Genomic DNA, 24,454 nt, shown 5'->3' on the forward strand with positions numbered 1-24,454 from the left:
GTAAGGAGTGAGGCATGAAACAGAGCCTCCAGAAGAACCAACCCTGCCATCTTGATAGCAAACTTCTGGCCTCTGAAACTGTGAGAGTAAATTTCTGTTAAGCCACCAAGTTTGTGGTAATCTGTTACGGCTATCCCCCTACAGTTCATAAGGAAAACTTGTGTCATGCTGATGTTAACAGTAGCCTGGGGCTGGTCGTCCCTCCTTCTCATTAAGGTTCATAAGATCCCCAGTCATAGAATTGCCCCCGCTCTTGACAGCATCCAATCCATAGGAAAAGTCCTGCTTCTTGGAGCCCTTCTAAACCATCTAACCCAAGTCCAAATCCTAGAGTAAGGCCTTTCTAACACTCTCTGAGTGGCCCCATGGTCCCCATGCTCCTCATGGAGGGTGCTGTCCCTCACTACGAGTCAGAAACCCAAGGTGATAATTTTCCTGTCTTCCTGGTAGTCTTTGGCTGGAGATTGTTGACAAAGTCTTCACCCAAAGGTTACCATCTCCAGTGAGGACTGCAGTCGCCCCACCTGCCTTCTACCTCCCGCTTCCCTCGCTCCATTTTCTTCATGGCACCCATTGCCTTCACCCACACTGGATCAATTGCTTATTCACTTTGTATTGTTTATGGTCTGTCTCACCCATCCCCAACCCCATTTGAATGTGAGCTGTACTAGAGGCATGGATGGTGGTTGGGATTGTTTCTGGATGTATTCAAAATGGCTGGGACCGGGATTAGCTCATCTAAACAAGCAGTAAATATTTGCTGAATGAAAGAACCATTGCTAGGACAGGCACTCCTAACCAACTTGGTCATCAGGAAGGCTTCCCTAGAAATGGAGTGTGAAGGCTGGGATCTGATAGGGGAATAGAGGTGATCCTGCATGAACATGGGGAGGAGCTTTCCCAGTAGGTTCAAAAGGCCTGGGGAAGCAAGGGGTATTTCAGGATTGATGGAGAGCAAGCGCTTCGAAGTGGCTGAAGGGGGAGTTCTGGAAAGGGAGGGCAAGAGATGCGGTTGCAGAGTTGTCAGGGCCCAGAAGAGCTGGGTCATTGGGAGCTCAGACTTCACCCCAAGGGCCATGGGGATAGTTGCTCCACAGCAGGTGGAATCTTCCTGAACCAGGGATCAAAACCATGTCCCCTGAATTGGCAAGTGGATTCTTACTCGACCACCAGAGAAGTCCAGAAGGCAGCATTTAAAGGGCAGATGGCAGGACGGTGCTGAGGAAGAGGTGAGGCTGGAGGCAGTGGCAGAGACTGAAGACCAGCGGCAAGACTGAAGGCACCTGGGTCGAGGTGGCAGCTGCAGAGAGGGGGCGGAGTCCTGGGAGAAGGAAGACCCCTGGCCTGGGCACCCCGCCGTTCAGAGGTGCCATTCACTGTGGAGGGAGGGCGTGGAGGAACGGGTTTTGGGAAGGCGCTGAGTGTGAGGACCTTCAGGGGATCATCAGGGGAGACGTCAGGTGGGCTGTACATATACCTGGAGCTCAAGGTCGGACTGGAGATTCAGGCTCAGAAGACGGCCACAGTGGGAATGAAGCCTTGGCGGAGATTTCTGAAGACTTCTGCCTGAGGAGCCGCAGCCCCAGGGGCTCAGGGCAGGAAGGGTGTCAGGAAAGGTGGAAGGAGACCCACTACCCCTTTTCCACTCTCTCTGGCGTCTCTAGGTCTCACTTTGTTCCCTGGAGCCCCCTGGCCCCCATGCCTGGAATCACTTGCTAGGACAGAAGAATCCTCTCTCCTAATAATTCACCGCCCCTGGCTTGTTCAGAAGGAAGTGGAAGAGGCTCTGTGTTGCACACAGCGCACACGCTCTGGAACCAAAGCCCCACCTGGGGGCAGAGATGGCAGCCTGGACCGCCCTGGGACTCAAGCCCTCATTATTCTGGGAAAGTTCAGAAGTGGGGCCACATCAGGGGTCAACCAGAGGCAGTCTGGGCACAATGGCATCATCAGCAGCTCCCAGACAGCAGGGCTGGGAAGCAAGTCTGGCACAGGCTGGCACACTCCCTTCCCACCCCCAACGGCCCCAGCCCCCTGCCCCTGAGACTCTGACTAGAGCTGGAGGCAATCCTGTTCAGATAGGAAGGCTTAACCCAGGCTCCCTGGGCTCCGTCCCGCTTCCTTCTGCCTCCCCCTGCCGCCTGCCAACCAGCAGGGCAGGGCTTCCCTCCTGCCTCCTTGGAGCACCAGCATCTGCAGCCCCCTGAGTGTCCCTCCCTGCCTAACAAGCCATGTCCCACACCTCTTCTGTGATCTTCTTAAAATACAGTTCACAGCACATCACTCCTCATTCCGTTGTCCCTCAAGCAGGGACTTGTCCCCAAAGCTTTTGGATCAGAAGCCAAACTCTCCTGGGCCTCCCAGGCTGCCACTTGACACTTTTTTTTTTTTTTATTGTCAGTTCTCAGTGTGCATCCTCCTTCATGCCCTCCCACTTCATTTCCCACTCACCCTTGGCTCACATCACTTCCTCTGAATGACCTTCCTTGGTCCCCAGGTTGCTGGAGGAAGGTCAGCTTGAATAAACCTCACTGGGTTTTTTCTACCAGGGTTTCTGGAAGGCAGAGTCTGGGTCTGTGGTGTTGACCACAGTTTCCCAGTAAACCCACAGTGGGCCAGCCAATAGGGATGGCATTGAACTGAAATGTATCATGAAGCGCTTCCACCTTCTCCCCTCCCGAGATCCTTGGGTCCTGCCCCACTAGATCGGGTCAGCAGGCGGTGTTACCCTCCATCCCAGCAACAAGCGGCAGCTGAATCCAGAAACTGCCACCCCTTCAGTGCCGCCCAGAGAGTCTCGGCCGTGAACCTTGTGACCTGGCAGAGTGTTGGGAGGAGACACCAGCAACTGAAGTTGCGTTTCATCAAAGTTCCCAGTCCCTTAGGGGAAGTAAGGGTAATGAGATAGATCGAGAGCTTCTGTGGGAGAGCTCCAGATGGCCCCTAGGAAAGGGAACTTGCTCGGGGTGTCCTGCCTGAAACAGCAAGCAGCGGAAGGGCTGCTGGATTCTGGGACCCTGGTTCCGTCCCTTCCTAGCAGCAGACCTTGGGCACACTCTTCACCTTTCCCCTGCAAAACAGAAAGCACCAGATAACCCCATCTCGGGTATGGTGAGCTGAGCGAAGCCATGCACCAAGAGCCTTTTGCACAGCGCCTGGTGCATGGGAAGCCAAGTTCTTCCCAGGCCTTCCCATCACCTTCTTGCGTGTGAAAATTCAAGTGTGTGCCACGTCCTGGCCGAGGATGGCTGAGCCAGACCCAGCAGAGGGGACAGAGGACATCAGGGCAGATGTGCTGACTAGGGGCTGTGGGAGAGGGCCCCGGGGCTGAAGCAGACCAGAAAGTCCTAATAGGAGGAAGCAGGGGGACCTGTGGCCTCCTTCAACACCTTGTCATTGCATCTGGGAAAACTGAGGCTGAGAGGTGGCAGGAATTGCTGTCAGAGTGTTGCCTGGAGCCAAGGTTGGTACTGCAGTTCTCCTGAACCTACCACGCTGAATGTAGGCTTTGAGGGCACATGCTTTAGACACAGACAATTATTTAGCTCAAGATCACAAGGAAGGACTTTCCTGGTGGTCCAGTGGCTAAGGATCCATCTGCTAATGCAGGAGACACGGGTTTGATCCCTGATCCGTGAAGATTCCACAGGCTGCAGAGCAACTAAGCCCATTTGTCCACGCCTGCTGAAGCCCATGTACCCCAGAGCCTGTGCTCGCCAAGAGAAGCCACCGCAATGAGAAGCCCACACACCACAATGAAGCCCGCATACCACAGCCGGCTCACTGGCACTAGAGAAAGCCCAGAGCAGCAACAAAGACCCAGCAGGGCCCAAAATAAACAAATAAAGCAAAGGTCACAAGAAAGGTTGTGACAAGCCAGGGACTCAGGGCTGCCAACTCCCTGGGACCCTTCTCTCTACCCCAAGGAGGTCAGGGAGTGAGGGTAGATCCCACCTTCTAGCATTTTCCCATCATCTGTTCAACAAACACCAGGTTCTGTGAAAATAGGAGAAAGAGAGACACAGCCAGCTCTCAGGGAGCATATAGCCAACTAAGGAAGAGATGCTGAGAAATCACAAGCAAATATTAGAGTATGACTGTAAAGGGGGCTGTGGAGAAGGGGTTCGTGGAACTGTGCAGGGGTGTAGCTAGGGAAGATGCTCCATCTGTGGGATCAGGAAGGTCTTTTGAGGATGTGATGCTTAAGTTGAAACTCAGAATAAAAAAGGTCATTGTGAGATAATAATTATATATCGATATTGATATCCACCCCTGGCTCCTGGCACAGAGTTCCTATAAGCTTGTAATTTCCTGACTGAGCACTAGAAGCATCTTTCATTTTATTGTAGTCACTTGTCGGGGGGTGGGGCTGGGATCCTGGCTGGGGGCTGGTCACCAGGAAGACCAACCATGACTATAAGCTTGGAATTTTCACACACACACACACACACACATACCCCATGCCAACTTCTCCAGGGGAGAGGGCTTGAGATGGAGGTTAGTAATTAATTATGTCCACATAAAGATCCCCAGAGTATGGGTTTTGGGGAGCTCTAGACGAGCCAACACATCCATGTTGTGGGAGGGAGGCACACCCCAGTGCCACAGGGCAGAGGTTCCCATGCTCGAGACCTTTCCAGACCTCACACTATGTGTCTCTTCATCCGGTTGTTCATCTGTATCCTTTGTCATAACCTTTAATAAACTGCTAAAGGTAAGTAAGTGCTTCCCTGAGTTCTGTGAGCCACTCTAACAAATTGATCGAACCCTAGGAGGGGGTCATTGGAACTGTTGATGTATAGACGGCTGGTCAGACTAGCCTCTGAAGTGTGTGGAGAGGGGCAGTCTTATGGGACTGAGCCCTTAACCTGTAGAATCTGATTATATCTCTGGGGTGATTGTGTCAGAATGCAGTTGAATTCTAGGGCATAATTCTAGTTGGTATCACAGAGAATTACTTGGCATGGAGGAAATTCCCTGGGAAGATAGGGGTTTTCCTGACACAGTTACCCAGGCATGAGGGTGGAGTGTATTCCAGGCAGAGGGAATGGCATATGCAAAGTCCTGTGGTGGGAGGAAGTACTCCAAGGTTGTCTTTTCAAGATAGTGGATTGAAGGCATTTTCTTCCTCTTTTCTTCTTGAAAATCACCCTGCCCCGTCTCACACACACACACACACACACGCACGCACGCACACGCACGCGCACGCACACACACATGCACGCACACTGAGGAGAGCAAGAAATAAGAACTCCATTTTCTAAGAAGATATTTCTGACCTCAAACTAAAATACTGTAGAAAACAACCAAATACTCTAGATTCCAGTACGGTTAAATAATGGTTATTAGACAATTTTTTTTTCTTCTCTCCCTCTAGAACTTGGCCTCCTCAACCCTTCTCTTTCTCACTGCATTAACTAACAAAATTCCAGTGCCTGGCCCTAAGAATGAAAATCTCAACTTCTGTAAAAATAAGCCTCAGAAAGATGGGGAAGACCTGTCTTTTCTCCCCTGAAGCTGTAGAAACAGAAATACTTACTATACTCCATCATAAAAATGAATTTAAGGATCAGACATGATAGAGGTGAAAGCAAGAAATTTCATGAGCATGTCCAACTTGTTTTCCTGTCCAATGTCTTAGAAAGATTGAAGGCAGGAGGAGAAGGGGAGGACAGAGGATGAGATGGTTGGATGGCATCACCGACTCGATGGACATAAGTTTGAGCAAGCTCCTGAAGTTGGTGATGGACAGGGAAGCCTGGCGTGCTGTGGTCCATGGGGTCGCAAAGATTCGGACACGACTGAGCGACTGAACTGAACTGTAGAGACTGTGGGGCTATGCATGAGAAATTAGTTAGCTCTGTTAATGCACATCAATCCTGTGAAGGGTTCTTCTCACAGTTTTGAGAGACAGCCAGGCTTCAGATTGTTCAACATTGTATTCAAGTAACTTTTAAATTTCAGACTTAAGACTGGGATGGCAACTGGCTACTTTAACGGATCATTTGAGCCGGGATGATCACTGAAAGCCTAAGATCATGGCATCTGGTTCCATCACTTCATGGGAAATAGATGGGGAAACAGTGGAAACAGTGGCTGACTTTATTTCCTGGGCTCTTCATCACTGCAGATGGTGATTGCAGCCATGAAATTAAAAGATGCTTACTCCTTGGAAGGAAAGTTATGACCAACCTAGATAGCATATTAAAAAGCAGAGACATTACTTTGCCAACAAAGGTCTGTCTAGTCAAGGCTATGGTTTTCCCAGAGGTCACATATGGATATGAGAGTTGGACTGTGAAGAAAGCTGAGTGGCGAAGAATTGATGCTTTTGAACTGTGGTGTTGGAGAAGATGTGTGAGAGTCCCATGGACTGCAAGGAGATCCAACCAGTCCATTCTGAAGGAGATCAGTCCTGGGTGTTCATTGGAAGGACTGATAGTGAAGCTGAAACTCCAGTACTTTGGCCACCTCATGCGAAGAGTTGACTCATTGGAAAAGACCCTGATGCTGGGAGGGATTAGGGGCAGGAGGAGAAGGGGACAACAGAGGATAAGATGACTGGATGGCATCACCGACTTGATGGACATGAGTTTGAGTAAACTCTGGGAGTTGGTGATGGACAGGGAGGACTGGTGTGCTGCAATTCATGGGGTTGCAAAGAGTTGGACACGACTGAGCAACTGAACTGAACTGAACTGGACTGAATCACTGAAAGGGAATAGGGTGCTATGGTCTTTCCCCATCAGGTCCTCTGCCTGCCTTTTGTCTGTGGACAACTTGTTCAAAGAATAAGTTTAGGCTCCCGGCGGTGCCGCAGGGACGGCAAGAGCCAGAGCTGGAGCCAGAGCTCGCTGTGGGGCGGCGGGAGCCGAGGCCTGGGCTCCAGGATCCACAGCCTGCACCTCTGTGCCCCCCTCAGCCTGCAGCGCAGCCCTCCGCCCACAGGACGGACGGCATGTCTGGGGACTTGGGCTCCGGGGACAACACCCTGCCCACTGGGGCTCTTTTCGTGGCGCTGGGTGCAGAAGTGATGGTGCTCAGTCACCACTGGGAGTGACTGCTGCTCATCCAGGTGGGTCATGAGACGAGGCCCCCCCACCACTGGGACCAATGTGCTGGGGAGGAAGGTCCTCTACCTCACACGCCAAGCACATCGTGTGAGTGGACGGAAAGACAGGGCTGCTCCTAGCCTGAGCCCCCAGGCTGACGTCCAATGCCCTCTCCACAGTGACCCAGGGCAGCAGGAAGAAGGTACCAGATGAGATCCAGCAGGTTTCCAACAAGAATGACATGAAGACGTCTCTGAAGAAGGTGCTGAAGGAGACCTCCTACGCAATGATGATGCCATGGGTGGTCGCACATGCTGGCCCTCCCCCTGCAAGTCGTCTCGGCGCGCTGCATAGTCCAGTTTGTGGGATGGGAGGCCAAGTCCAGTGGTGTGCTGACCTCCACTGGGAAGATTTTTAAAGAAGAGGGCCTGCTGGGATTCTTTATATGCTTAAACCCCCACCTCCTGGGAGATTTTCTTGTGGGGCTGTAACCTGCTGGCCCACTTCATCAGTGCCTACCTAGTGGATGACAGCGTGAGTGATGCCCTGGGGGGGTGGCTGGGGAACGACCAGAATCTAGGTTCCCAGTTCAGCCAGGCACTGGCCATCTGGGCTGACACCAAATTTCTGATGGGGATTGCAGTGAGCCTGCTGACCTCCTCCTTCCTGCTGGTTGGTGATTTCTTGGCCAGGAAGGACTGCGGGCTGCAGGCTGGGCTCCCTCCTTAGTCCCCAGTATTCAAATCTTGGATCCACCTCTGGAAGTACCTGAGTGTGCAGGGCCAGCTCTTCCAAGGCTCCAGCCTGCTTTTCCACCGGGTGTCATCAGGAGCGTGGTTTGCCCTGGGGTAAGCTGAATCACCTAAAAAAGCAAAACCACGCTGTCTCAGCTTGGCCACCGCAGGTGAGGTCTGATCATCTTGGGGCACCTGTCAGACGACCACCCCAGAATCACCTACAGGTGCTCTAGCATGGCTGGGCGTGTTTCCATATTTCCCATGCGTCTGTCCAGAAGCAGGGACTGGGTGGGGGTGAGGCTGTGTCCAGTGGACTGGGCACTCTTAGACCCAGGGAAGGTGGGGTGGAGCTGGGGAATGGGGGCAGATTTCCCCTATTACTCTTACTCTGCAGATTTCCCGAGTCTGCCTCGTGCAGTGGCCAGAGACAGGCTTGTGGAGGCCCACGTTGCATGGGCAGAGGCTCATGAGTTCAGGTCCCACCCCCAACTCACACCTTTCAAGTCACCCCTGCTCTCATCGCGCAGCTCAGCTGGGAGCTTCGCCCTCTTGCTTTGTATATAGGATGTGAGCCCCTTTCACCAGGGCCATCACGTCCAGGCCTTGGCTAGGAGCCTATCTTTGTTTTTCTCAACACTACTTGTCTGAGAAGACAGCACATTCTAAATGGGAAATCGTATGACTGCTCAGAATGTATCCCCCCTCACCCCCAGCCAATCCTGGTCAAGGTCAAGGTTGGGTGATGCCCCACGGTGATGCCTCACGTGCAGGATATGGTTATCTGTGCAATCGTGAACTCTCAGATGTTAGGCAGACCAATGTCTCTAGTCGTATCCAGTTTAAAGTACCTAATAAGATCTGACCCTTTCTCCCATAAATAAATGCATTGGTGGTGATTTGGGAAAAAAAAAAGAAAAAATTCAATCAGAGAAATGAGAACATGTGAAAAACAAAGGAGACCAAACAGTAATAATGTAGTCATTAAGCATAGTCAAGAATCTTTAGTTCCTGCTCAGTGGCTATACATAATATTCAGTTCCTGCTCAGTGGCTATATGTAATATTCTGAGTCATATCCTGTGAGCTGTCTTATAGATGCTGAAACCCCAGGTGGAGAAGTTAACTACATGATGACCAGAATGCACCACTTGACCACATGAGCGGCCACAATTCCGAGAATGGCCTCAAAGAAAGGGAAACAAACCAACCCTGGACCTGAAGATTAACTGTCCCTAAAACAATCAAGATGACACTGGTCAGACCACTGATGACCGATATGAAGGTGACTGTCAGAGCTGACTGTGCTGTTTCTGCAGGTAGCCCCTTCCTTCTATCTATAAAGTACTCTTTCCTGGAAAATCCCATGGATGGAGGAGCCTGGTAGGCCACAGTCCATGGGGTTGCAAAGAGTCCGACACGACTGAATGACTTCACTTATACTTCTGTCTATAAACCTCCTGCCACTGGCTGCCAGTGGTGAGGAGTCGGCCTTTGAATAGACTTCCGCCCCTCACCCCGGGCCCCAGTTGCCAGCATCTGAAATACAGCAAACTTTCCTTTCCGCCAACTTGGCTTGTTTATTGGCTTTTGAGCAGTGAGCAGCCAGATCCCGCACTCTTTCGGTAACGTGATAATTGTCATGTTATAACAGTATGACTGTTAGCATAACTGACACTATCTTGGGCCCATTCAGCTTCTCCTGTCCTTCCTTCCACTGACCCTAGCCAGGAATGTACTGTGTGGCACATCACTTCTCTGTCATCAAGGGATTTGTAGTAATAGATGCTGTTTAATAATTGTTAGGTTCATGTGGTTCTATGCTCTGTTAGTCTCCAAACAGTGATGAAGACCTTTGCTGACTATTCCTGGTACCCATGAGACTAGCTACCCACTTATAAACCTTGACTTGGGTTTATACATGGGTAACTTTTAGAAAAAGTTCCTGTTTCCAAGCGTGTACCCCACCCCCTAGGTTAACCATAACGCTGTCCCCAGTGGGTCCTCAGTAGTGAATACTGCAGCTGCAAATGTTTCTATTTCATTGTCTGTCCCCACCCTGTGAGGAAGAGACCCTAGAATAAACCGATCCACCAATTATATGAAGCAGCCTGCCTTGTTTTTTTGATCTCAGGATGCCTGATTCTCAGGGACTTCCCTGGAGGTCCAGTGGTTAGGACTCGACACTTTCAATGCCATAGCCCTGGGTTTGACTCCTAGTCGGGGAGCTAAGATTCTGCAAGCCTTGAGGCAGGGCCAAAAAAAAAAAGATACTTCTCAGTTTGGTTTTTGTTACCTCCTGTAGCCAACAATTGGCAAACCAGCTAGGAGACTGAAAACGACACAGAAATGGGCAAAGGGGTAGTGTAGGGGGCTGGGGTGAGGGAGCCTGTTGTTGGTGGGGGAATCCCAGGCTGGCAAGCTACTCCCACACAGGGTGACCTGGTGAGGTTTGTGGAATGCTTCCAGGCCAGTGAGTGAGCACAGGGTGCCAGGAAAATGCCAGAGGGCTTACTAGGAGTATTAACCCAAGCGGTGGGAAAGCAAAAGTGGAAAAAAGAAAGTGAGCTAGCTATCAGCTTTGCATGGCCTTTACTGTGGGCCCTGAGGATTAGCACAGAAGAGGCACTGCAGCTCAGCAGGGTACGAGAGACGACAAAAGAGGTGCAGGCTTTAGAGAGGGACATCCAGACACCTCGCTGCTTCCCCACCTCAGACGTTTTGCCAAAGAAAATACAACAGGAGAAGCACACAGAAGTGAAAGAGAGAACTGGAACCCCAAGAGGTGGGATTCTTGGGATAAACACTCATCAGAAGATGAGGACATAATTATATAGGAAGGAGACCCGAAAATGACCTCTGATTCAAACTAAAACCCAAGCGGGAGTTCCCTGATGGTCTACTGCTTAGGATTCAGCATTTTCACTGAGTTCAATCCCTCGTTGGGGAAATGAGACCCCACAAGCTGTGACGTGTGGCTGAAAAATAAAGACCACTTCATGGAGAATAGAAGGGAGAAAAATGGAAACAGTGGCAGATTTTATTTTACTGAACTCCAAAATCATTGCAGATGGTGACTGCAGCCATGAAATTAAAAGATGCTTGTTTCTTGGAAGGAAAGCTATGGCAAACCTAGAGAGCGAATTTAAAAGCAGAGACATCATTTTGCCTACAAAGGTCCATCTAGTCAAAGCTATGGTTTTTCCAGTAGTCATGTATGGATGTGAGAGCTGGGCCATCAAGAAGACTGAGCACTGAAGAACTGATGCTTTCGAACTGTGGTGCTGGAGAAGACTCTTGAGGGTCCTTTGGACAGCAAGGAGATCAAACCAGTCAATCCTAAAGGAAATCAGCCCTGAATATTCATTGGAAGGGCTGATCCTGAAGCTGAAGCTCCAATACTTTGGCCACCTGATGCGAAGAACTGACTCATTGGAAAAGACCCTGATTCTGGGAAAGATTGAGGGCAGGAGGAGAAAGGGGCGACTGAGGATGAAATGTTTGGATGGCATCACTGACTCAATGGACATGAGTTTGAGCAAACTCCAGAAGATAGTGAAGGACAGGCAAGCCCGGCATGCTGCAGTCCCTTGGGTCACAGAGAGTCGGACATGACTGAGCGACTGAACAACAGCGGTGCAGGCTGCCCTCTGGCAACGTTCGTGTGCAGCTGGGCTGGGAGAAAGCCAGGGTTGCCTCGCCAACTGGATTGAAGGGGTACCTGCAGGTATACACCTGGCTTGGCCAAATGAGGGGGATGTGTAACCTTCACCTTTACGATGGGTCTCTATGGAAGACACACAGGAAATAGTGAGGGGGTCGAAAGTGAAATGTGCCATCTATGCTCCTAATTTCCAAGTTATCTACAGCAAGCACGAAAGATCGTATCCTGCAGTCCGCTCCAGGAACTTGGTACTGGACCGTGGCTTCAGGTTTGGCCCCATGGTTAATCAACACATTCAGATGATGGCAGCTGTGACAGCTGATCTGAGTGAATCTGAAAAGGTCTGACATAAGGGAAGTAGGTGGGTAGATAAAGCCAAAGAGAAAAAACCAAAACGTGAGGCAACTAAGAAAGAGGCCCAACTAGAATTTCTCGCAAACAATTATGACAATATCTAGTATGGTAAGTGAGCAGGATGCTATGGGGCCTTCCCAGGACAGAACCCCAGCATGCACTTCCCCCGCCTCTTGTCTGTAGAAAAACTTTAGCCTCCTACGCTTTCCCAAGTTCCAAAGGATATGTTTACTCAGGAAAGTTGAGAAAATGCAGGAACAAAGGAAAAGAGTCAAGCAAGACAAAATAATAATCGTTTATCCATAAAACAAAGTCAACGGCCTTTAGCTCCTCCTTTAGGGCTAGAGATAATATCCTGAGCCCCGTCTTTTGAGCTGTTTTGCAGATACTGAAAGCCCACAGGGTGGAAGAAGTTCTGTATGTTGCCCATAAGCACGTAGACCCCAGATCAGTTGGAACCAGAAAGCTGATGTTAACTCTTGATTACCTTACCACCAACCAGTCAGAAGAATGTCCATGCGCTGATCACATACCTCAAAACCCTCTCCCTCACCCGGTCTTTAAAAACCTTTCCTTAATAGCCGTTGGGGAGTTTGGGTCTCTTGAGCATCAGCTGCCCTGGATTTCTTGCTTGGCACCCTGCAGTAAACACTGCACTTGCCTTTACCACATCCTGGTGTCAGAAGACTGGCTTTACTGCCCTTGGGCAAGTGGACCCAAGTTTGGTTCAATAACTGTATTAGCTGGGACCCTCTAAGGATAATATGGATAAACACCCTAATTCAGTCCTTTTCGCCCTATGAGAAGCATTACCCAAACAAAACTAGCTTACCCCCCTAATAGCATGAGTAAAAGGGGAAGAAGCACACCCCTGTGTCCCATTGCTGTGGGAACATGAAGAACAGGGGTGGGTACCCCAACTTCTAGACATCGGTGTGGGGTCAAGCTTGGTCCTTGGTGCCGGCTATAGGAGGCAAGTGGAGGCCCCCTGTTGAACTATTTCTTTATCCTCCATCAATAAACAGACTATTCTGGTTTTAGCTGATACTGGTGTTGAATGTACCCTGATTCATGGGAATCCATCCAAGTTCCAAAGGGAAATTCGAACCACTGATGGACATGAAGGCCAAACAGTGAAACAAACGCACTCGTATTTACAGAGCAGAAGGCTGCCTCCCTGTCCCTTTCTGGTTTCTACTTCGTCCATACCCAATAAGGTGCATGTGGGTGACCTACAGAGCCTGGGCCTTGCAACCACCATGGGTGAGTTCCGTTTACAGATGCCAGCGATCAAGCTAAAGGGGACCCTATAATACTGCCTGTCCTTTGGAGAGTGATGAATAAAACAATATCGCCTACCTGGGGGACAGGGAGAACAGGCCACCATCAAGGAATTAGAGAAGCTGGGGGTTATAAGGGGCTTCCCAGGTGGTGCTAGTGGTAGAGAATTCGTCTGCCAATGCAGGCGATGTAAGAGATGCGAGTTTGATACTTGGGTTGGGAAGATCCCCTGGAGTAGGAAATGGCAACCTGTTCCAGCATTCTTGCCTGGGAAATCCCATGGACAGAGGAGCCTGGAGGGCTACAGTCCATGGAGCCACAAAAGAGTCGGACATGACTGAAGTGACTTAGCACGCCTGCTGCAGGAAGGGGGACCCCTACCAGGGCCCGAAACTGGGCTCTTGTCTAACACTCGGAAATGACTTGTCTGAGGAGACACGTGCTGACAAGGTAAGAGATTTTATTGGGAAAGGGCACCCAAGTGGAGAGCAGCAGAGTAAGGGAACCCAGGAGAAGAGCTCTGCCTCATGGCTCATGGCTCGCAGTCTCGGGTTTTATGTGATGGGATTAGTTTCCGGGTTGTCTTTAGCCAGTCATCCTGACTCAGAGTCCTTCCTGGTGGTGCACGCCTTGTTCAGCCAAGATGGATGCCAGAGAGAAGGATTCTGGGAGGTGGTGGTGTCTCCTCTTGACCTTTCCCGAACACTTGCGGTTGGCGGTGGCTTATTAGGTCCGTGTTCCTTACCAGGGCCTCCTGTCATAAAACAGCTCATGCAAATGGTTGCTATGGTGCCTGGCCAGGGTGGGCAGTTTCAGTCAGTGTGCTTCCCCTAACACGCCTGCACACAGGCTTTATAAGACTGGCACAAAGCCCGTTCAGTAGCCCCACGTGGCTGGATGAAAAACCAAACAGCACCTGGTCCATGACGGAGACTACAGAGACTTTAACAGCTAACACCCCACCTCTGTGTGAGAGTTCCAAACACAGCCAGAGTCTTGGATACGATCTTGTCTCTCAAGACATAATGTTGTGTCTTGGATTCTTCTAATGCCTTTCTCAGCTTACCCTTAGACGGGGAGTCCTGGAACCAATGTGCCTTCCCATGGGAAGGGAGACAATGGGCTTTTACTGTCCTGACTCCTGGTTATCAGCACAGTCCTGCTATATGGGATGGTGGCCCAGGACTTTCTCCCTCTTTTGTTCTCTGTTATTACACTGGTGATATCATGATAACCTGTGATGACGTGCTGTCTTTCCCAAGCCACTGCATCTTTTCAGGAACATTTAAAATCTTGAAGATGAGAAGTAAACGCTGACAAGTAAACGCAAAGACCGGGACAGTGGGTCAAGTTCTTGGGTGTTCTCTGGTCTGGTGAGACCAAAGGGATGCCTGAGACTGTCTTTGATAAAAACACAGGCGTATCCACATCCTTTAATGTAAGAGTTACCAGCCTTTATAGGGCTGAGGGGGCCTTTTTTTCTCCATCCCCACTTGCCCAGATATTAAGACCCTATATGCTTTAGTAAAAAAGTGACAATCTGGGACTGGAATATCCCACAACAAGAGCCTTTTTAAAAGACCAAATGGGTTGTCAAACACGTCCAAGGACAGAGCATGTTAATGCTGAACACAAGGAGTGAATTGGACATAAGTGTACATCTGGAAGGCTTTGAATGGGAACTGTTTGACAGCAACAAAATGGGAAAAGAGCCCTTCTGGGATTCTGGTCTCAGTTACAGAAAGGGGCAGAGAACTGGTCTCAGTTCAGCTCAGTTCACTCGCTCAGTCGTATCTGACTCTTTGTGACCCCATGAACTGCAGCACGCCAGAAGTGCTATCGCCAACTCCCAGAGCTTGCTCAAACTCATGTCCATTGCGTCAGAGATGCCTCGGTGATGCCCAGAGAACTGGTCTAGTCCTATAGAAAAACAATCCATAGCAGTGTTAACTAAAAGATACGGTCCCAACCTGAAAGTGGAGAGTCATTTTATCTGGTGGGAATGTTTAGGACTCTGAACCCGGGAGACAGCATCTTGGTAGCTCTCAGTAGCTCAGTAGCTCTGAGACAGCATCTCAGTAGCTCTGCTCCAAGGAGGTGGGGGCTGGGGGGTGGGGAGGCAGGCTATATACAAATTTGCAACAAAGGGAGCAGGCAGTCTGAACAACAAAGATCAGGTATCAAGTTAAAGAATTTGGTATTCTATGTATGGGAAGATGCAAGTCTCTGGGCTCACTGAATTCATTCCTCATTCCTTCATATGCACCTCAGCTATCTGGGGCCAATCCTGTTTCCTTGTTCATCTAAAGGAATGGCAGATGGCTGCTTCTTGCATTCCCCCAGCTCCCCAGCCGTCACCGTAGGGAGTGGCAGCATCTGCTGGTTGGCAGAAATTGCTGATGGCTGTGTCATTTCTTACGGATATGGCGACCCCATGGATTGTAGCCTGCCAGACTCCTCTGTCCGTGGAATTCTCCAGGCCAGAATACTGGAGTGGGTAGCCGTTCCCTTCTCCAGGGGATCTTCCCAACTCAGGGATCGAACCCAGGTGTCCTGCATTGCGGGTGGATTCCTTACCAACTGAGCCACCAGGGAAGCCCCGATATGGCAGGAGGTATTTTCAATTCATAGCAGTTTCCCTAGCTTTACAACAAACCGAGGATCTGACCACCAGCTTACCCTTCAGCTTACTGACTCCTCTGCCTGTGGGCTGATGGATTAAGGACCTGCTTTCAAAACCTAAGTGTGCCCGTGCACAGCTGAGTACTTTACACAACTGCATTCATACCTTCAACAGAGAAGCACCTTTTACACCGATCCTCTCTCAGGTGTTTCGGTTTCATTAGGCCCAGTGGCCACCAGAGCCGCTCTGCCGCTCCTCTGCGGTGCCCTCTGTAAAGCACAGGTATGAGAAGGTGTGGAACGCCCCCTGCTCGTGCATGGCACGTGGAAGGCAGCTGTAGGGGCAACCCACCTCCGTACTGGACAACTCGTTTGGATTCTGACGTCATCTGGTTCGGGAAGGGAGTAGACAAAGCAGTCGGTGGGCAGAACTCAAGGTGGTGACTACTCACCAGTCCAGTGCCCCTCAACCTTGCCACGGGCAATTAGGCCGTGTGGAAAGGCTTGACAATGTGGATGTCTCAGTGGCATCGAGATAACTGGAAAACATTCAATAAACCTCTGCAGGGATTGAATTATGGGCTGGTATTTGGACTGCCTGCAGGCAACCAGGTGTCAATGTGCCCGTGTGGCTCATTTCAGCCCATTCACCCTTCACTCTACCTGCAGCCATGTAGCTGGTGCATTAACCAGATCAAGAGCCCTATTACTGGAGGAATTATAGACCCCCTCTGATGTGGCAGAATGGCTCCACTCAAAGGAAAAAGGCTCTGTTTATCCTCAAATATATGGATTCCCAAGCTGTAGATCATTTGAGGTGCTGACTCTTGAGACATCCCAGCAGGTAACATCAGATGCTCTGACCATCTGGTTCCCAGATGGCGAGTGGATTACCTAGGGTTTTAGTGGGTGTTGGAAGGGTATCCACGTGCTTTAAACCTGTACCCATACTGCCACTGGATCAGTGGAGACCTTTGCCAGTAAGAGCCAATCGGGCCATTACAATCAAAGGACTGTCAAAATTGGAAGTTAAGATAAGGAACGCTGCCCATATTGATGGTGATCAAGGAACTCATTTCAGTGGACATGAAATACAAGAGTGGGCAGAAGCCTGACGAAGTTTTTGGACTTTACATTTTCTTTACAATCCCACTACAACTAGACTGGTTAATTGGATTTTTTTTAAGTATTTATTTATTTGGCTGCACTGAGTCTTAGCCGTGATATATAGGATCTAGCTGCCGCATGTGGGATCTAGTTCCCTGACCAGGGATGGAACCCAGCCCCCTGCATCGCGAGTGCAGTCTGAGCCACTGGGACAGCAGGGAAGTCCCTATCTTGCTCGTGCTCAGTCCTGCCCAACTCTTTGTGATCCCCCTGGACTGTAGCCCGCCAGGCTCCTCTGTCCATGGGATTTCCCAGGCAAGAATACTGAAGTGGGTTGCCCCTAACTAGATGCTAAAAGCCACCTTAACAGGCGTATCTTCGACAGCACATTGCAAGGTTGATCCCCTTGGATCTGACAATCTGCATGTGAACGGCTTGGACAATCAGGGCGCTGAGAAAGCAAGTACAAAAGGGATGTCTTTGCCTGTCCACTGGGAGGAAGGTCTTGTTTTTGTTTGTTTGCTTTGCAGCTGCTCCTGGACTTCCCGCCTGGTGTTACTTAGTTCACTGGTATTTAAACTGGTCTCACCTCCTGGGTGACTTTTATCCTAAGCCCTTGGGTGATGGGACTTGTCTTGGTATTGCCTTCATTCTGAGATTTTATACGGGAATGGGCCCCACACAGACCCAGATCATCTCTTCTGAAAAATAGCCCAGGAGTTGAAGTGGGGTTAGCCATGCGGGTTCCCACTGAGGCCCCTGTGTAATTTCAGTTTACCTACTGAAGACATTAAAGGACAAAACATGTGGCATCATGGCACCATGGCGAAAAATGCCGAAACCAGGGGTGGTCTTAGCCGGCAGAGATCAAATGGCTACAGTGAGTGAGGATCTGCCTTATCTTCTTCCCTTATGGAATCTGTTTCACCACCGGGTGTTTGCCTCATGATCTTCCTGACTCCAGCTACGGGAAATGTCTCCCTTCCCTGGCCCCCCAAACATGGAAGTCCACAGTAGTTTTGCCTGCTGGGTCTGCAACCTGTTGCTCTTCAGAGCCCAGAGGAAGTTGTGGACAGTGCATCTGTTCATCCAAACCTAATGGGGATAATGACTTGGGTTGGTGACCCCAAATCCCCTTGGTGATCTGATTCCTATTGATGAAAGTTCTATGTTTGATCATCAGATCAGATCAGATCAGATCAGTCACTCAGTTGTGTCTGATTCTTTGAGACCCCATGAATCGAAGCATGCCAGGCCTCCCTGTCCATCACCAACTCCCGGAGTTCACCCAGACTCACGTCCATTGAGTCAGTGATGCCATCCAGCCATCTCATCCTCTGTCGTCCCCTTCTCCTCTTGCCCCCAATCCCTCCCAGCATCAGAGTCTTTTCCAATGAGTCAACTCTTCACATGAGGTGGCCAAAGTACTGGAGTTTCAGCTTTAACATCATTCCCTCCAAACAAATCCCAGGGCTGATCTCCTTCAGAATGGACTGGTTGGCTCTCCTTGCAGTCCAAGGGACTCTCAAGAGTCTTCTCCAACACCACAGTTCAAAAGCATCAATTCTTCGGTGCTCAGCCTTCTTCACAGTCCAACTCTCACATCCATACATGACCACAGGAAAAACCATAGCCTTGACTAGATGGACCTTTGTTGGCAAAGTGATGTCTCTGCTTTTGGATATGCTACCTAGGTTGGTCATAACTTTCCTTCCAAGGAGTAAGCGTCTTTTAATTTCATGGCTGCAGTCACCATCTGCAGTGATTTTGGAGCCCAGAAAAATAAAGTCTGACACTGTTTCCACTGTTTCCCCATCTATTTCCCATGAAGTGATGGGACCGGATGCCATGATCTTCGTTTTCTGAATGTTGAGCTTTAAGCCAACTTTTTCACTCTCCACTTTCACTTTCATCAAGAGCCTTTTTAGTTCCTCTTCACTTTCTGCCATAAGAGTGGTGTCATCTGCATATTTGAGGTTATTGATATTTCTCCTGGCAATCTTGATTCCAGCTTGTGTTTCTTCCAGTCCAGCATTTCTCATGATGTACTCTGCATACAAGTTAAATAAGCAGGGTGACAATATACAGCCTTGACGTACTCCTTTTCCTATTTGGAACCAGTCTGTTGTTCCATGTCCAGTTCTAACTGTTGCTTCCTGACCTGCATACAAATTTCTCAAGAGGCAGATCAGGTAGTCTGGTATTCCCATCTCTTTCAGAATTCTCCACAGTTTATTGTGATTCACACAGTCAAAGGCTTTGGCATAGTCAGTAAAGCAGAAATAGATGTTTTTCTGGAACTCTTTTGCTTTTTCCATGATCCAGCAGATGTTGGCAATTTGATCTCTGGTTCCTCTTCCTTTTCTAAAACCAGCTTGAACATCAGGAAGTTCACGGTTCACATATTGCTGAAGCCTGGCTTGGAGAATTTTGAGCATTACTTTACTAGCGTGTGAGATGAGTGCAGTTGTGCGGTAGTTTAAGCATTCTTTGGCATTGCCTTTCTTTGGGATTAGAATGCAAACTGACCTTTTCCAGTCCTGTGGCCACTGCTGAGTTTTCCAAATTTGCTAGCATATTGAGTGCAGCACTTTCACAGCATCATCTTTCAGGATTTGGAATAGCTCAACTGGAATTCTATCACCTCCACTAGCTTTGTTCATAGTGATGCTTTAAGGCCCACTTGACTTCACATTCCAGGATGTCTGGCTCTAAGTCAGTGATCACACCATCGTGATTATCTGGGTTGTGAAGATCTTTTTTGTACAGTTCTTCTGTGTATTCTTGCCATCTCTTCTTAATATCTTCTGCTTCTGTTAGGTCCATACCATTTCTGTCCTTTATCGAGCCCATCTTTGCATGAAATGTTCCTTTGGTATCTCTGATTTTCTTGAAGAGATCTCTAGTCTTTCCCATTCTGTTGTTTTCCTCTATTTCTTTGCATTGATCGCTGAAGAAGGCTTTCTTATCTCTTCTTGCTATTCTTTGGAACTCTGCATTCAGATGTTTATATCTTTCCTTTTCTCCTTTGATTTTCACTTCTCTTCTTTTCACAGCTATTTGTAAGGCCTCCTCAGACAGCCATTTTGCTTTTTTGCATTTCTTTTCCATGGGGATGGTCTTGATCCCTGTCTCCTGTACAATGTCACGAACCTCATTCCATAGTTCATCAGGCACTCTATCTATCAGATCTAGGCCCTTAAATCTATTTCTCACTTCCACTGTATAATCATAAGGGATTTGATTTAGGTCATACCTGAATGGTCTAGTGGTTTTCCCTACTTCCTTCAATTTCAGTCTGAATTTGGCAATAAGGAGTTCATGGTCTGAGCCACAGTCAGCTCCTGGTCTTGTTTTTGCTGACTGTATAGAGCTTCTCCATCTTTGGCTGCAAAGAATATAATCAATCTGATTTCGGTGTTGACCATCTGGTGATGTCCATGTATAGAGTCTTCTCTTGTGTTGTTGGAAGAGGGTGTTTGTTATGACCAGTGCATTTTCTTGGCAAAACTCTATTAGTCTTTGCCCTGCTTCATTCCGTATTCCAAGGCCAAATTTGCCTGTTACTCCAGGTGTTTCTTGACTTCCTACTTTTGGATTCCAGTCCCCTATAATGAAAAGGACATCTTTTTGGGGTGTTAGTTCTAAAAGGTCTTGTAGGTCTTACTTTTGCACTATTACAGCTGAGCGTATATACTGAGGATCAGGTCTAGTCCAAGGTGGCTTGTCTGCCATCCTGGACCCATTTAATTCTAATCAGTTTACATTGTGTCCTCAGGCTATGACATTCTTTCAAAGGGTGTGCTCTGCCTCCTTTCCTCCTGTTTCGGATGGGCTACTGACCTCAGCAGTCCATGTTCAGCTCCCAAGTACCCGAAACCATCCCATACGCTAAGCTCTGGGAATCTAGGAATCATTTGACCAGTTTTGCACCAGGGCAACTAGCATATTGTTTGGAGTCACTATTGTAGTTCAGTTGCTCAGTCGTGTCTGACTCTTTGCAACCCCATGGACTGCAGCACGCCAGGCTTTCCTGTCCATCACCATCTCCCAGAGATTGCTCAAAGTCATGTCCATTGAGTCAGTGATGTCATCCAACCATCTCTTCCTCTGTTGTCCCCTTCTCCTGCCTTTAATCTTTCCCAGCATCAGGGTCTTTTCCAATGAGTCAGTTCTTCACATCGGGTGGCCAAAGTATTGGAGCTTCAGCATCAGTCCTTCCAATGAATATTCAGGATTGAATTCCTTTAGATTGACTTGTTTGATCTTCTTGCAGTCCAAGATCCTCTGCAGAAGGAAATGGCAACCCACTCCAGTATCCTTGCCTGAAAAACTTCAAGGACAGAAGAGCCTGGCAGCCTATAGTCATGGGGTCACAAAGAATCGAACATGACTGAGCGACTGGCCACACACACCCAGAGGTACCATGACAGTTCCAAGACCAACCATCAAGATAAAAAAGTGGGAGGTGGCCCAATTCTTAGAAATTTCTACCCCTTCCCCAAAATACTTGGAATAACCCTCCTACTTATTAGCCTATGAAATTACTCAGCCCAAAAATCTTTTGAATTTTTGGTGCCGGAGAAGACTCTTTTGAGTCCCTTGGACAGCAAGGAGATCAAACCAGTCAATCCTAGAGGAAATCAACCCTGAATGTTCGTTGGAAGGACTGATCCTCAAGCTGAAGCTCCAATACTTTAGCTACCTGATGTGAAGAAACGATTCATTGGAAAAGACCCTGATGCTGGGAAAGATTGAGGGCCGGAGGGGAAGAGGGAGACAAAGGATGAGATGGTTGGATGGCATCACCAACTCAATGGGCATGAGTTTGAGTAAGCTCTGGGAGATGGTGAAGGACAGGGAAGTCTGGCATGCTGCAGTCCATGGGGCAGGTTGCAAAGAGTCAGACACGACTTAGCAACTGAACAACAAAAAGCTAGCCACACCACATTTTGAGGCCAAACTTGACTTCTGCAATGGCCCACACTCTGTGCAATATGTTTCTCCCAAGCCCTCTCTTGCCCTCTGAGCTGGCCCGCACTCTGTCTGTGGAGTGTGTTTCTCTCTAAATAAATCCACCTCTTACCTATTACTTTTTCTTTCAATGAATTCTTTCTGCAATGAGACACCAGGAACCTGAGCTTCATTAGGTCCTGAAAGCAGGTCTATGATCTCAGTTGGAAGACTGTGGGTTTTGGCTGGGTTTGAGTCCTGGCACATGGGCTCAAGTCCTAGTGAGAAGTAAATAGTTTCACATGTGTGTAGAAAGGACCAACCATGTCCAAACAAATCACAGACATAGGTGGCTTCCTAATGAAGTCTGCAGGTGACCCATAGGCATGAAATACTGAACAGATAGGAAAAGAAGCAGCTTCCTACAGGGGGCCACTTTATGACACCCACACAAGGGATCTGGATATGTGGAGCCTATTTGTGGCTTATCTGCCCTGTGGGAGAATGATGTAATGCACCTTGGGGTTTCCTTCCCTCTCGGGCCATGTGTATATACACATGTTCTTACTGGAAGTTCCCCATAATTTCCTACTATGAAGTCCAGGTGGCAGGTCCATCATAGTATGTCATGCTGGGAATGGCCAAATCTATTTTCCTTCCCCAATACACAGGTGTAAATGCCATTCTGGTAATCCAGGCGTAAGCACAGTTCCCCACATCAGCTTTGAATAACCCCCTCCAGAGCATCTGTTTATTAAACCAGGAAACTGTTCGAAAGAGAAAAGGGGTGATGCAAACCATACAGTTTTAGACGTTTGACAGCTGGGCAGGGAGGAGCTTGTGCCTTTACTGGGCAGCAATGCTGTCCATTTATATAATTTCATCTGAATCCAACATAACTGATTCACTTTCTCATATGAAAACAGTCATTAATCAAAGTTTCCTTTGCTGATGCTTTTACTCACTGGCTTACTTCTCTCCTGAGTAAATGGGGAACCGTATGTCCTTAGTATGTTTTTATGTTTAGTAGGAATCCTTTGTTCTTGCTGCCAATGAAAAACGAAAGACACCTTCCAAGATCTGACCCTAGTGTGGCTGCTGTAGAACAATGATGGATAAAGCTGGATGGCCATCAAGACATTATCAAGATGTCAGGATTGGAGTCTATGGCTTCTGGCATAACTGACACCATCTTGTGCCCATTCAGCTCCTGCTGTCTTTCCACTGACCCTACTCAGGACTGGACGGTGCAGTAAATAACTTCTCTGTCATCAAGAGGTTTGTAGTAATAGATACTGTTTAACAATCCTTAGCCTCATTATAGATAGATCCTGTTTAATGACCAGGTAGCCTCTATGGTCTATTAGTCTCCAAACACTAATGAGGGCCGTCCATGATGTATTCCCAGTGCCCACCAGACCAGTTGCCCATTCATAAATCTTGATCTGGGAATGCACTTCCTGTTTCCAAGCACCTACCCCCACCCCTTAGGTTAATTATTAAATTGCCCAGTGTCCCCTCAGTGGTGCAGAGTGCAGCTTCTGTGCTTCTGGATCATTGCCCACCAGATCCCACCCTGTGAGTAAGTTACTCTCTAATAAACTGATCTATTTATGGAGCTGCTTGCCTCGATTTTCAGTCTCCAGAGACTGCCTCAGTTTGGTGGGAACTTTTCATTTCCTCCATCCTCCAACAGTCATCTCTTAATTACTTCTAAGGTTTTTTCTCTGGAAGAGTGAGTCAAAGCAGAAGACAATTTTTGACACCTCCCTCTCTTCCTCGTGATATGTAATATCCATGAAATAAGAACAGAATGAATTAAAAGCAGAATTTTAAAGAAGTGTTACCAAAGCAAACTTGCGCTGTGTGCAATAAAGCCAATCTACTGATGCTGGGTTATGGGGAAGGAAAGCACAACGTTTATTGCAGGGCACCGAGCAAGGAGGCCAAGGGGTTAGGGCTCAAAAAGCCCAAACGTCCTGATGACTTTCAGGGAAAAAGTTTTACAGACAGGGGAGGGGGGTTGTGGGGTATATGATTAGCATGTGGACTTTCTCTTGATTGGTCAGTGATGAGAAAATCAGGAGTCAACATCAACATTCTGGTTCCAGCCTTTTGGGGATCTATGTGCTTGTGGACATCATACAATTAACTTTTTCTAATAATGAATGTTTAAGTATTTGAAAAACAGCTCAAAGAATATGGCTCAGCATATTATCCCTAGCCCTTGAGGAGTAACTAAATGTCCTTGAGTTTGCTTAATGGTTAAACTATTACTATTTTGTCTTGCTTGACTATTCTCCTTTGTTTCTCCATTTTCTCACTTCTCTGATTAAATTTATCCTTTGGAACTCGAGGAAGGCCTAGGAGGATAAAGCTTTTCCACAAACCAGTGGTAGGTGGAGGACTTGGGTAGGGTGTTTTCTGTCTCAAGAAGGCACCATAAGGTCCTTCCTGAAAATTAAAAATATATAAAAGCATAAAAATGTAAAAAGTGGTGGAATGGTCAGAAGATGAAGTCTATGAAATCTGGAAAGTAGCAAAGAAGCTCAAGGAGATGAGAACTGGCCCAGAAGCTATAGTATATGACTAAAAGTCACTCCCAAAGGGAGAAAAAGAAAAAAACAGACAACAACAAAAATCAAAACAAGAAAGTTTCTAGGACTGAGAATGAGAGTCTCTGTATTA

The 24,454-nt window shown here is 48.4% G+C and overlaps 1 pseudogene; it reads left to right on the top strand.

The window, feature by feature from the left end:
- Positions 1 to 365: 365 nt before the first annotated feature.
- Positions 366 to 8,175, top strand: LOC147377499 (mitochondrial carrier homolog 1-like; annotated as a pseudogene).
- Positions 8,176 to 24,454: the final 16,279 nt, after the last annotated feature.

The sequence above is a fragment of the Bos grunniens genome, chromosome 2 (assembly GCF_055505025.1).
Source record: "Bos grunniens cultivar Pamir isolate PY7600 chromosome 2, Bosgru_T2T1.0, whole genome shotgun sequence".
In the NCBI taxonomy this organism is placed as follows: Eukaryota; Metazoa; Chordata; class Mammalia; order Artiodactyla; family Bovidae; genus Bos; species Bos grunniens.